Genomic DNA, 15,609 nt, shown 5'->3' on the forward strand with positions numbered 1-15,609 from the left:
GCAGGGGACACGGGTTCATGTCCTGGTCCGGGAAGATCCCACATGCTGCAGAGCGGCTGGGCCCGTGAGCCATGGCCGCTGAGCCTGTGCGTCCAGAGCCTATGCTCCGCAACGGGAGAGGCCACAACAGTGAGAGGCCCGCGTATCGCCAAAAAAAAAAAAAATCAGTTTATTTCTCTATAGTAACAATGAAAAATTAGACTTTGAAATGTTTTAAATACCATTTAGCAGCAAAAAAACCTCAAAACAAACACACACATACACAAACTTAGGGATACATTTCACCAAAATGTGAAAGACATATAAATTGAAAACTCTGAAATATTGTGAGAGAAATTAATGATCTAAATACAGAGATATATCATGTTCATGGATCAGAAGATTCAATCACTTTAAAATGTCAGTTTTCTCTGAATTGATCTATAGACTTAGGGCAAGTTCAATAAAAATCATAGCAGGTTCATTTTGTGGGAATTACCAAGCTGATTCTAAAATTTCTATGAAAATGCTACCTAGAGTAGCCCAAACTTTGATCAAGAAAAACAAAGTAGAGGGACTTAGACTACCGGACTTCAAGACTTTGTAAGAGACACAGTAATCAACACAGTGTGGTACTGGTGTAAAGACAGGCAAATAGAGCAATGTAACAGAACAGAGTGCAGAGACAGACCTACACAAATATGGTCAATTGATTTTCAAGAAATATGCCAAAGTATGTCAATGGGGGAAGGATAATCTTTTCAACAAATGATGCTGGAACAACTGGATAGCATATGCTAAAAATAAAAATAAAGAAAAGAATCTTGATCCTGTCCTCATAGCATATGCAAAAATTAACTAAAAATGGATCATAAATCTAAATTTAAGTGCTAAAATTATAAACCTTATAGAAGAGAACATAGGAGAAAAATCTTAGTGACCATGGATTTGGCAAAGATTAAGAAAACGGCACAAAAAGCACAATCCATAAAAGGAAAAAAATTACATGTAATAAGTTTCACTTCCTCAAAATTAAAACTTCTGCTTTTCAAAACACACTTAAGAAAACGAAAAGGTGAGCCCCAGATTGGGAGAAAGTATTTGCAAAACATATATTTGACAAAGGACTTCTAACTAGAATATATAAAGAAATGTTACAATTCAATAAGAAGACAACCAATTTTTTTAAGTGGACAAAATATTTAAATAGGCACTTCACCAAAGAAAATATATGGATGACAAAATAAGCACACAAAAAGATGCTCAACATCATTATCATTAGGGAAATGCAAATTAGAAGTACAATGAGATATCACTGCACACCCTAGTTATTAGAATGGCTAAAATTAAAAAGACTGATCATATAAAGTGTTGGCAAGGATGTGGAACAACTGGAATTCTCATATACTGCTTGTTGGGAATGTAAAATGATACAACTTTTTTGGGAAAAAGTTTGGCCATTTTTAAAAGAGCTACATACACGTACCATATAATCCAGCCATTCCACTCCTAGGTATTTACCCACAAAGACTCATACATGAATTCATAGCAGCATTATTTGTAATAGGCCCAAACTGGAAACAACCCAAATGTCCTTCAACAGGTGAATGGAAAACAAACTATGGTTTATCCACATAATGGCATACTCCTCAGGAATAAAAGCAATGAGCAACTGATATACTCAACAACATGGATGACTCTCAAAGTAATTATTCTGAGTGAAAGAAACCAGACTAAAAAACAATTCATGCTGTGTGATTCCATTGATATAAAATTCTAGAGGATCCAAACTATAGTGACACAAAGGTCAGTGGTTTCTTGGGCTGGGGACGAAAAGGTGCCAGGGTAGAGATGAGTGGGAGGGTGGTGTTACTTAGGAGCAGGAGGAAACTTTTTGGGGTGATAGATATGTTCATTTTCTTAATTATAGTGATGGTTTCATAGGTGTATACATGTGTCAAAACTTCTCAAATTGTACTCTTCTATCATGTGCAGTTTATTATATGCCAATTATACCTTAATGATACTGGGGAAAAAAGACATAGCTATTAAAATTTTAAGAGGCTTTATATTTCAGACTGATCTGAGCCTGGGAATCAGGAAAATCACTCTGCAAATTGCCTTCAATTTTATAAACTGGGGGGACTTCCCTTGGTGGTGCAGTGGTTAAGAATCCACCTCCCAATGCAGGGGACATGGGTTTGATCCCTGGTCAGGGAACTAGATCCCACACTCATGCCACAACTAAGTAGCCCCCAAGCTGCAACTAAGGAGCCCATCAGCCTCAACTAAGGAGCACATGTGCCACAATGAAGGAGCCCACAAGCCACAACAAAGGAGCCCACGAGCCGCAACTAAGGAGCCTGCCTGCTGCAACTAAGACCTGGTGCAACTGAAAAGAAAAAAGGTTTTTAATTTAATTTTATTAAAAAAATTTTTTTTTCTTTTTGGCTGCGTTGGGTCTTCATTGCTGCGCGTGGGCTTTCCCTAGTTGTGGCAAGTGGGGGCTACTCTTCGTTGTGGTGCACAGGCTTCTCATTGCAGTGGCTTTTCTTGTGGAGCACGGGCTCTAGGAGCATGGCCTTCAGTAGTTGCAGCACATGGGCTCAGTAGTTGCGGCACGTGGACCCTAGAGTGCATGGGCTTCAGTAGTTGCGGTGCGTGGGCTCAGTAGTTGAGGCACATGGGCTCTAGGACGCACGGGCTTCAGTAGTTGTGATGCATGGGCTCAGTAGTTGGGCGCAAGGGGTTAGTTGCTCTGCGGCAAGTGGGATCTTCCCAGACCAGGGATCAAACCCGGATCAGGGATCATCCCTGCACTGACAGGTGGATTCTTAACCACTGCGCCACCAGGGAAGTCCAAAAAAAAATTTTTTTTTGTAAAACAGGGCCAGTACTCTTCTATACCTCATGGACAGTATAGTGAGGATTAGACTATAGGCAAGACTACAAAACTAAAATATTTAAAAATTAGTATTAAATTAGTGTTATTATTGACATCTCTAGATAGTTCTTTCTCATCACTACAGCTTTTTTCTTAACTTTGCACAAGCATAATGAATTAGCTAGAATGTAAGACAATAGGACAGTAATAAGGATTATCTTAAAAACCATAATAGAAGAGGTTAGGATTCTCTCTGGAATAGGACTTAATGAAGTTGTTTTGTAGCAAGATAAGGAAGCCTTTATTTTTCTTTCATATATAGAAAAAGTGTAGGAAAAATGTTTGTAGGAAACCATAAATATTAACAGTTATGGGGGGAGGGAGAAATTAGGAGTTTGGGATTAACAGATACACACTACTAAATATAAAATAGATAAACAACAAGGTCCAACTGTATTCAATATCTTGTAATAACCTGTAGTGGAAAAGAATCTGAATATATATATCACTGAATCACTATGCTGTACACCTGAAACTAACACAACCTTGTAAATCAACTATAATTTTTTTTTTTTTTTTTTTGCGGTATGCGGGTCTCTCACTGTTGTGGCCTCTCCCATTGCGGAGCACAGGCTCTGGACGCACAGGCTCAGCGGCCATGGCTCACGGGCCCAGCTGCTCCGCGGCATGTGGGATCTTCCCGGACCGGGGCACGAACCCGTGTCCCCTGCATCGGCAGGCAGACTCTCAACCACTGCGCCACCAGGGAAGCCCCAACTATAATTTTAAGAAAAACTTTAAAGAAGAGTTATGGGAGAAGAAACCTCTAAGGTAATCCTTTTATAAGAAGGATCCTTTTATAATGAATTTTGCAATTTGTAATGTGTATTCAGATTGTCATAGTTTATATAGGTATTTTCCAGTTAAAGCACAGAGGCTTCAATAAAATTGTAGTAAACACAGTCTTGTAGTGAAGACCAGGAAAATTTGAGAGACTTTTGAAATACTTTTCTAGGAAAGTATGTCCAATGTCTCCTGCTTTTTGTAAGGTCACTAAACATCTGTGACAGGACTGTGGGAATATATGAGGAAGGCATTCAGTGGCTATGGATTGTAAACATTTTTAACTTCCTGTATGTAATTCATAAAATCATAAAGTCAAAAGAACTGTCTAGTAAATCATCTGGACTAACATTTTTCTTTTATAGATGAGGAAACTGAGATCCAAAGGTGGGAAATGATTCAACTAAGGACTACAGAGCAAGTTAACTAAGCTGGGTTAGAATCCAGATTTTCTGGCCACTAGTCTAGTGCTTTTCCCTCACAATGTACTGCTTTCAGTCTAATTACTGCTTTTAATTAGATCAGTGTAGAATACGGAGGAACAACGAGTCACCTACAGTTGAGATGAAAGCATCATCTTCCAGGATGCTGCACTTTGAGGTTTTTACATCTGATTGATCCCTCCTCTCAGGCTGCTGCTTCTCAAGCTCTGGCCTCAGCCCTCTGCTTTTATTTGTTAAACATTTGGAGAGCTCATGCACTCCTAGCTTCAATTATCACCTGTATACAGATGATTCTCAAATCAACATTGCCAATTGTTAACTTTCATTGGTGTATCAATCCTGTACTTCCCTAATTACATAGGGTATCTCCCATAGGAATGAATACCACAGTAATGGCACCTGAACTCAACAATTTCTATATCAAAGTGGCCTCAATATTCCTTCTGGTCTCCCAGGCTCAATCATATGAAGAGATTTCTTTCTGTCTCCTAAAGCATTCTGTCATGGTATCCTGTACATTCTTTAAAATTTCTTCTCATTTTTTTAATCCTTTTTTTTTGAGTTCTTAGTGTTCTCTATATATTATCTCCTGTAAGCCTCACAATGGTCCTAAAAGACAGATTTTAAAGCTACTAAGATCATCTCAATTTTACAGAAGAGAAAAGAGTCCTAGAGAGGTGAAATAACTTGCCCAAGTTCATATAGTGCATACATGGCAGAGCAGGGATTCAAACCCACTGTCCGATTTCAGAACCTCCTGTTTTAGCGACTGTATTTTACTATTGGGTTTAACCCATTCTTGTTTATTCCTATCATCTCAGTCTAAGTTCCATGTTAGATCCACATCCACAGATAGATTAGTATACCTTAGCCGACCAACCTATCCTGAAACATATTTATTCAGTCTATCTTGTATCTTGCTGCCAGACCAAGCAACTTAAAATATTATCTTTTAAGTCTACACCATTAAGGTGCTGGTACTCAATATTAAGCCAGAGCAGGTCAAAAAAATGGGCCTTAGTGTTTGGGAACTGTTTTAAATAGATGAATTTACCACCCCATTGCCCCAAAGATCTATCTGGATCTTGGGGAGAGTCAGCTCTGTATACTATCTACTCCCAGCGTTATCTGGTCAATCCAAGCCACCTCCGAGCACTCTCCCCAACAATCCTTCATCACGATGTTCTGTGATCACTGATCTTAACACAACTTTTCATGGCCCACCTACCTTTGTCATAACTCATCCCTCACCTTAAGTAAGCTTCTTCTCTGCCTCAGCCATCTCAGTTTGACCCTAGGAATTCCCGTTTTCCTGCCAACAACTCCTCTGCCATTTTCTGCTTTTTCTTTGAACACTTTCTAGCCTACTGAAACCAGAGGAATCCACTTCCCTGACAACCTTTTTTGGCTAAGAGGCAAGTTAACATTCTCTTCCCTAGCTGTCAGATCCTTTCACAACAATGTTTTACTTCCAGCAATTAGCTGTCTCTGTTCCTTTAAGCTCTTCCCTCTGGAAGTCTGTTTTTTCCTAAACCAGCTGGGCCTAATAATACTACAGATGAAAGAAGTCATGTTTCTCCTTGTGCAAATGTGAGCCTCCAACCTTAGCATTATCACGTATAGTCCAAGGAAGGATCAATCCAATGCATACAGACCGGGCTGGGGGAAATGAAGGGAGAAAGTTCAAGAACAACATAGAGATTACTTGCTCCAATCCTGGAAGCTCTTCACCTTGTTTTTTTGGGGTCCTTGTTGTCAGAGAGACAGACTAATGGGAAATGACAAAGTCTATCCCAGGAGAGCAAAACCCAGGTCAGTTTATCACTCTGCTACATGGAAAACAAGGATTAGAAGCAGCTGGTCCATAATTACATTTCCCAGATTATGTAAAAAAGGTCTTTTTACAGATAGTAAATTTGTACTAATTTGTTTTGGATTAGGATCCAAACAATCCTTCCTCACTATGTCCTGTGATCACTGATCTCAGCGTAGCCCTTTATGGCCTCTCATTGCATTTGATCATTAAATTTTAAGGTTTTTAAAATTTAGAACAGTCTGTCTCTCCTGCTTTTTTCATACTATCAACTTGTTACAAAAACTGGGTGTGTTAGGGTTCAACTGGAGAAACAGAGCAAGTAGGAAGTATAAACTAAGAAGTTTATTGCAAGGAATTAATTTAGTGGTCGGGACTATTGGGCTTAGCTGGAAATCCATACAGCAAGCTGTCAGGAAGGGCAGGCTGGAGCTCTTGGGCGTGAGTGGAAACCACCACACTCAGAATTTCTTCTGGGAAGCCTCAGTTTTGCTCTTAAATTCTTTCAGCTGGTTGAATCAGACCTACCCAGATTATCTAGGATAATCTCCCTTACCTGAAGCCAACTGATTACAGACTTGAATTACATTTACAAAATACCTTCACAGCAACACTTAGGTGAGTGTTTGATTGAATAACAAGGGACCAAGGTTTAGCTACCTAAGCGCATAAGGACTATCACTCTGGGTCAGTGGTTGGTTGTATAGACTCTCCCTACATTCTGGATTTATCTGTTTTCTTCCATTTACCTTGTTCCCTTTTCTTGCCATATTTCCCATATATGCAGTTTGGCTTTAGAGGCTTGATTTGTTTCATGTTCAACTGTTTTGGCAGGAATACTTCATAGGTTGTGCTGTGTGCTTCATGCTGCATCACATCAGGAGGCCCATGATATCTGCTTTATTAAGACTGATCACTGGGGTCCCCATCAATATTTCACCTAATGCCTTTATCCATTATGGTGGTAGTCTGAATCCATTTTATTAGGAATTACAAAACTAGGGTGATTTTCTAATTATCAGAACTTAGTAACATCACTTCTGTAAAAAACTTTCCCTTATGAACCAAGGCTATTTGGTTACACTGAAATACTTCCATACGGGAAAGACAGGAGAAATACCAAATTCTTTCCTCTTAAGGAGTTGGTACCTAGTTACTTGCAATTGTGTCCAATGTGTGGAATTTTAACGTTTTTAGTATAATTATGAATTCATGGGTTTTATATATTTGATCAATTACATTATTACTTTTGATATTTATATTGTCCCATATTTAGCCAATGGTAGTCACAGTGTATGGTCCTCTTGACAAGACTTTTATAGCTTGCTTACATTCTGGTCCCTGGCTTATCTTCTATATTTCCTGCTCCAGATCTGGAACTACCATTCCTTCAAGGAATTCTGGATCCTTTTACTGGGGAATGGTATGTAGAGGTCCAATCTGGTTGCTAGATAGATCCATAGCTATTGGATTGTCATTACTTCTAGTCCTTTTCAGTAGACAGAACTAGGGAAATTGAAAAGAAAATAACAATCTAGAGTTCATACTGATATTCCTAATTTAAATTTAATATTACAAGATTTTAAATCTTGATCAAGAAAATAACAATCTAGAGTTCATACTGATATTCCTAATTTAAATTTAATATTACAAGATTTTAAATCTTGATCAGTCTCTTCATGTACTAGTACTGCATTGTTTTAATTATAGGGGCTTTATAATATGTTTTAATATCTGGTTGGGATAACCTCCTCCTCTGTTGCTCTTTTTTTCCTCTATGGAGAGAACTCATCTGAAGGGAAAAGGAAGCCAGGCCATTATGAATGATTGCCTAATAAAGCCTTTGTCATGGGATGGAGAGTAGGCTGGAATGAGGTGATTTTAAGTAGATTTTATCCATGAACCAATTCCCATGGAATCAAGTCCATGTCATAGATTTATAGAGAGATGTTAATAAAAGCTGCAACAGCTGTCTGCACTAAAAAGTCAGTATATTAGGTTATGGTAAGTACTGGTTTGGTCCATTTCAAATGGATTTAATCACAAATGGAGAGAGAAGCACAAATCATCCACTTGTTTCACACTAGGGTTACTAGATAAAATACAGGATGCCCAGTTAAATTTGAATTTCAGGTATACAACAGATTTTTTGTGTGTGTAACTATGTCCCAAATGTTACTTCACACAAATAACTGGGACTAAAATATTATTTATTGTTTACCAGAAATTCAAATTTAACTGGGCATCCTGGCGTTTGTTTTGCTAAATCCAGCAAGCCTACCCAGCACATTCCTTAGCTTTGGTACATCAGGGATTCCAGTGCATCAGCACTGGTGTCAGGCAACTGCAATAATAGCTGGTCGAGATGGCAGTGCCTGCAGAATTTTGTGGTGACTAGAGGAAAAAGCAGCAGTCTCTAGTAGACAAGGTGTCATCAAGAGAAGTAGCATTGCTGGTAGATGCCATGGAGGATATTACCAGGGAAGCAGCAGCAGAGTCTGGCAAAGTCAGAGGTGTCTTGTTGGTGTGGCCGTTCCCCGAGGAAACAGAAGCAGTACTCAGTAGAGACTGTGGTGCCTGGTAGATTTATTGATAACTAAAGGAAACAGTCATGGTGCTTGGTGGGAAAAGGAAGAAACAAGCAGAAGTGGCCAGAGTGCCTAATGGAAAATATGATAGCACTTACTGGAGTGGAATTAGACCAAGAGCAGTGGGAAAAGACTTAGTGCCAGGTGGAAGGTGACCATACTTGCTCGTGAACACATCTGAGTTGCCTGCTTCTGGATAATCATGGAGGGTTACTTTTTTTTTTTTTTTTTCAAGGAGTAGGATTCTGCTTCAACAGAGCCAGATAAATGCAGATTGCATTGGTGCTTCCCAAGCCCTCATTCTAGAAAAGGAGAATAAAGGAAGTATAGATAGTGTAACAAGGATAATGATCTCTGCCTCTACCCACACTTTATTTATATCAGCCAATAAACCCCAATGCAGGGCTCTCTGTGGAAGCTGCTTTGGGCATAGGGCTTAAAGCTGGAGGCCGAAATACTATCCAAAAAAGGATGCAACAGGAGCCACAAGTCCACTTATCTAACCACATATATAGTGTGGAAGTGATGGATGAGGATGGCTACAGTGCCTTTAGGGACCAGGCCATGCCAGGGTCTGAGGCAGAAAGCTGACAGTTGAGTGCCATGAATAAGTCCTGAGCTTAAATGCAGAATAACTCCACTCACCAGTAAAATAAGGCCTACTAGAGGTCCTGGCCTTTATCAATCAGGTTAGCAATGACTCTTCCCATGAGGGGGTATTAAAAAGGGGACATACAGAGGTGGGAGCAAGGATGGGAATATTCTCTTGCTTCCAGTAAAGTTTGAAGTGTTCCCCAGCTCTGGCTGGCACCACATGACATTTCTCCCCATGCAGTTGCAGGCTACCCAGCTTACTCACTGAAGTATCATTGTGTCATTTTCACTGAGCATCTTAGTGCTTTGATCTACCTGCACTTGGATTTCAGACATAGGTCAAGATCTCCCACAGACAAAGCCATATTTCTGTCCACACTGGCATCAGGTTTGCCTCTTGCCTCTGCCTAGACACTAGTCAATACCCATGGTGAGTTCACATCATCTCTGATGTCTAACAGTGGCATATGCCTCATTCCACCCCCCTTTCCAGATTTATAACCCAAGCATAGTTTCCATGCTGGATCTTCAGATTTAGACATCTCCTCCCCATACCTCTACTACATAGAAGTTCCACTTGATAGTACATCTTTAATAGAATCTTTTAAGAAATCTACTAGTGGAGAAAACATGATGTGATTTTAAGATATTTTGCTATGATACTGTAGCTTTATGCAGTTTTGTAACATCCAAGTCTTTGTTATTACTATTATTTACAATTTTAGCTTTTGATGAAATGATAATCTTCATAGGTAAAAGAATATGCACAACATAGTATTCTATTAGGTATTTTGATATTCATAGAGATTTTACTTTTAGCTGATTTTGTCTTTTTTTTTTGATCACAGAAGAATGTCTTCAACTTACCTGGAGACAAAAACCCAAACAAAATAACAACAATGATTGGAGTAGTTAAAAAAAAAAAGTCTGGAGATGCCCCCAAATGGTCCTAATTTCTAGAAAATCTCAGAATTTAGTATGCAGAATTTCAGGCTGCCAAGAAAGCACCCTAGGCTTCAAAGACTAAAGTAAAAGTCTAGAGACCGAGGAGCCAAATTTTGCCTATATTTATTGGTTTTGTGGTTGCCGAGGGAGCTCAGCTTTCTTTAACTTGACCACAGTCCAAAACACTGCAGTTTCCTTGTTACAATAAATATTAATATGAGATTACTCATAGAGGTGAGTCAATGGCCAACTCATAAAGTTCAAGTACAATAGCCTTTATGTATTCTTCTGGCTTGTTCACAAATGCATTCTAAACCAAGAAAAAAGTCATCAGGAAGAACAATATTTGGGTGGTCAGGAACCATTGGCCCTGTATTGAATGATCTTAACACTCAATACAGAGAGCTGGATAAAGGTATTGACTTGGAGCTCATGAAATCCGAACAAGTGTATGCATTCATTCATTCAGCATTTACTGAGAGAGCCAGCTATGTGTGTGCTAATACATACATATAGTACCCTCAGGTCCAGGCACAGAATGCCTAAAACCCTTGTAATTTCCTAAGTGACAAAAGCACTAGGAACATCTTTTGTTCTAATATTTTGTTTTTGACCGTGGTTCCTGACACAGAGTTCCTAAATCCCTCGGAATTTTCTCCTAGGTGATAGCCGTGCCTTTTGTTCTAATGAGGTGACTCTTGGTAGGCTTCTAGATGGTGGCTGGTCATCAGAAAGACTAAGTCACAATCAGAAGCTTGGAACTTTCAGCCACACCCCCATTCTCCAGAGGGACTGGAAATGGACTTAATGAGTGATCATGCCTATGTGATGAAGCCTCTATAAAAATCCCCAAAGGGGCTTCCCTGGTGGCGCAGTGGTTGAGAGTCCGCCTGCCGATGCAGGGGACACGGGTTCGTGCCCCGGTCCGGGAGGATCCCGCATACCGCGGAGCGGCTGGGCCCGTGGGCCATGGCCGCTGAGCCTGCGCGTCTGGAGCCTGTGCTCCGCAACGGGAGAGGCCACAGCAGTGAGAGGCCCGCGTACCGCAAAAAAAAAAAAAAAAAAAAAATCCCCAAAGTGCAGAGTTCAGAGAGCTTCTAGGTTGGTGACACCTGTAGGTGCTGGTAGCGTGGTGCACCTGGGGATGGCATAGAAGCTGTGTGCGCCTTCCCACATACCTTGTCCTGTGCATCCCTTCCATCTGGATGTGCATCTGTATCCTTTATCACATCCCTTTAGATAAACTGGTAAACAGCAAACTGTTTTCCTGAGTTCCGTGAGCCATCCTAGTAAATTGATCACCTGAGCAAGGGGTCATGGGAACCTCTGCTTTATAGCCAGTGGTTTAGAAGCATGGGTAACAACCTGGAATTTGATTGGTGTCTGAAGTAGGAGGGAGGGGCAGGCTCATAGAACTGAACCCTTAACCTGTGGCCTCTGACACAATCTCCAGGTGGACTGCGTCAGAATTGTGTTAACTTGTAGGATACCCAGCTGGTGTCCCAGAGAAATGCTTGTTGTGGAGAAAACCTCACACATATCTGATGTCAGAAGTGCTGTGAGTGTGGCAATAGTGTGAGAGTAAAGGAAAGACACACAGGAAGAAGACTGAGTTTTTCTAACATAAGTAGCAATAATACCGCGTGGCATATGCTAACATAGATATACAAGTTGCAAAGAGAAGGAATGAGAAGAATCATTAACGTCGTGGGGGGCAGCCTTCTAAAATGACTCCCAGTGATCCCCCACCTCCTGGTATTTATTCATGTCCTTGTATAATCCCCTCCTCTTAAGTGTGAGGTGGGCATAGTAGTTTGCTTATAATGAATAGAATATGGCAAAAGTAATAGGATATCACTTCCAAGATTAGGTGTAAAAGATGATTTCATCTTACTAGCACACTCTCTGACTCTTCAGCCTTGCTGGCTGTGATGAAGCAAGTTGCCATTCTGTGAGCTGCCCCAATAGCGAGTTCCACATAGGAAAGTGCCGAGGGCAGCCTTTGGCCAATAGCAAACAAGGAACTAAATCCTGCCAACAACCATGTGAATGAACTCGAAAGTGATTCCTCCCATAGAAGAGCCTTGAGAAGAATACAGCCCTGGCTGACACTTTGACTGCAGCTCTGTGAAAGCCCTGAAGCAGAGGGCCTGGTTGGCCATACCCAGATTCCTGACCCACAACAACTCCAGATAATAAGTGTTATTATAAGCCGTTAAGGTTAGGGGTAATTTGTTATGCAGCAACAGATAACGAATACAATAAGGAAGAAAAGCAAAGATCATTGAAACAGAAGGAACAGCACTTGCAAAGATTAGAGGGCATAACACTGATTACATTCTGGAATGGCAAATATTCTTGTGTAGTTGCATCATGAAGTATGTTTGCAGGAATGACTGGAGATAAGATTTGAGATAAGGATTCGAGGCCAAATTGTAAAATGTGTTCAAGAATCATTTGTTTTTGTCAGTGTTCCCTCGCAGCAAACAGAAACCTCTCCAACTATTTGAAACAGAAAAACCTTAACAAGGGGAATTAGGTATTTACAACATTGTTGGAAGGGCTTAGAAACTAAGTCTGAAAGCTACTACGACTGTAGTTGCCTCTCACCACCCATGAAGCTAGGCCAGCTTCTGGAACTTTGCCACAGAAAAGCCCAGTATCTCCACGATCATGCTTGCCTGTGGCAATAGCTGAAGTAGTGTAAAGCTGGTCTCTCCTTCCTTCTGCTGTCTAACTCCTGGATCATTGTATAGTACCAGAAAGTAAGGAAGTGCCCAATAAAAACACAATGATAGGGGTAGGTCAAAGGGACACAGGAGCAAATGGAAAGAGTTCCCAATGGTCAAAGCTGGAGCAATTTGAGCAAAAAAAAAAAAAAAAGAAAAAATTACATAATGTTAGATTATACTAAAGTAGAAAATAAATATTCATGAGTCCATACTGATAGAAATAAGTGATTGAATATATTAATGGAGATTAATAAATCAATATCATGTGCAAGAGAATGCCAACTAACTTATGTAGACATTCCACTTTCAAGGAGGCAGAACATAACTCCCCTACTGAAGTATGGGCTATACGTTGTGACTTCTTTCCAAAGAGTACAGTGTGGAAAGAGGGAAAAAAGAGCGCTCCCAGCTGACTTCAGTATTATTAAAATGCTCTGAGCTCAAACCTGACCTTGCATGTAGACTATTATAGGGTAAACAACTAAATTTTATTTACATTTAACTAGGAGATTGAACTGACAAATAATTGCTTTTCTTCCTGTTTGGAGACTTAAATGTTTTCTTTTTTAGTGTGTGAGTGACCCTCCTGTTCCTTAGGAAGAATTTATTTACTTGCATATTATTATTATTGTCTTTAGAAACCTGTTCTTCCCCAGAGCAACTGATTTTGCTTTGGGCACTAGGTAAAGGTCTAGAGAAGGGCAATAAAATGTAAAATTCTTTGGCTTGAAAGTCAATATGATTCAATTTTGTTCAAGCCAATGGACATTTAGAAACTCCCACTATATGCAAGTATGTGCTGGGTCTCAAGCCATCTGCTTGAATCCTGCTTTCTGCCCTTGGAAATCAGCTTGTCTTTACTGGACCCACATTGGCATGCTAATATCTGACAGTTGGCCTGGACTTTATAAAAAGCATGCAATTTTACAAGGGACTCCTTCCCAACACAGAGTACCTTTGTGCAAAGGAGTGGATCTGTAATGTTTGAGCCAGAGACACAGGCATAGAGAAGAGTCATTTCTGGGCAGGGAAATCATTTGCACCACCTGCAAATATAATCACATGGCTGTCTACCTGCCTCGTTTGAAGACTGGCTTTGGTAGGCTGCATTGTAGGTCTGACCTGGGATGGCCCCTCATATTCTTCCAATTTCTCTTTGTTCAATGGAGAGTAAAGAGAATCTGACTAGGAAGAAGGAAACTTCTAGAACAGGCTCTACTTCTAGCTGTCTGTGACACTGGGCTCCATTTTTTTTAGCTAAGAAAAGAGAGTTTAGAGGAGCTTATCTTGGGTCCTTCTGAGCCTTACATTTTCTGATCATGTGAGCTGGATCAGGTAAGTCTTTGCCGAGGTGTGTCTGCCTCAGGGAGGGAGAAGTTCTCAAAGTTTTTTAGTGGTTCTCTTTTTCCCTTGTTATTGCAATGGCTTTGAAGAAAAATTCCCTGAAGTTGGGACAAGAGTCCTGAGTTGTCTTTCTTATTTTGCCTCTGTGGTTTTTGGCAAGTGACTGATTTCAAGCTTGCATATTGGAATGGTTTACATCCCTACATTGTCATTTGCAAGGAAAGCCTGGTATTGTAGGGAAAGGAGTGTGGGCTCTGTGGTCATTCTGACCTGGGATTGAATCCTACCTTTATCACTTAACTAGACATGTGACCTCAGAAAAGTGACTTAACTCCTCTAAAATTCCAACTTTCTAATTAATAAAAAATGACAGTAATAATCCTTCTCAAGGAAGATGTGGCAGTTAAACAGAACAACATGCGAAAATGTCACTTAGTAGGTGCTCAATAAGTGATAGTTTCCTCCCTCCCTCCCCCCCTTCCTTCCTTCCTTCCTTTTTTCCATACTGATGGAAGTTTTACATTTTCGTCAGTATTTTTGCAATTGACATTTGGTCTATCTAGTGATTATATGTGGCTAGGTAGGGTTCTTCTCTTTCCTCCTTTCTCCTCCTGAGTAGGGCATATTCTTGTCTAAATTAACAGAAGATGATAGTAGCCTAATATATGGTAGATGCTCACGGATGGGAGACCTAGTGTGGAAGTTCTGATTGTTTTCCAGTTAGCAGACACAGAAGACCACTATTTAGGCTCTTTCCCTTTCTTTTTCACTCCCTGAGAACTGGTTGAGGCTGATAAAGCTTAAGGACTGACAAATCAGAGTTTTAAACTCATAGACCTCAGGGCCAGGTAGGTTGTAAATGAGTGGAATGGGCCGGGTGTGGGAGAAAAAGGCAATGGTACTATAAAATCCATAGGAAATGGTACCTTTACTTTGGTGTGAGGTTGCTATAGAGAGTGGTGAGGACTGTGGTGAGGTGGAGAAAGCATCTCCCATTTAAAGGGGGCAGCCACTGCTCAGTATTAATAATTATGGCTATGAGGGAATATGGGTTCTTTAGTTCCAGATCTTGCCAGTTTTCAAGGGAACGGAAATACAAATATATTAATTCTCTTGATATTTAATTCTTGGCAATTAAGCCAAATTTTAATATTTGTGGGACAACCATAAAAGACTATGCCAACAGGTTATGGCCTCTGAGTTGAAAGGATCATGGAATTGTGGGGTTACTGGTGAGGGGAAGAAGATATTAGCAATCTCAGAGAGAAAGACTAGAGAGAGGGGGAGAGAAAGTTAGAGAAACAGGACAAAGGAGCTATCTGAATCTCCAGCTTCCTGTGAACTCTGGAACAGAATGGATTGTAGAACCTGAATCCAAAGTAAAGGACTAATTTATGTGTGTATACTTGACCTACTTAAAATAAGACCATCTGAATCAAGAAGA

Source organism: Monodon monoceros, unplaced genomic scaffold, assembly GCF_005190385.1.
Source record: "Monodon monoceros isolate NGI ecotype Baffin Bay Population unplaced genomic scaffold, NGI_Narwhal_1 Super_Scaffold_7, whole genome shotgun sequence".
In the NCBI taxonomy this organism is placed as follows: domain Eukaryota; kingdom Metazoa; phylum Chordata; class Mammalia; order Artiodactyla; family Monodontidae; genus Monodon; species Monodon monoceros.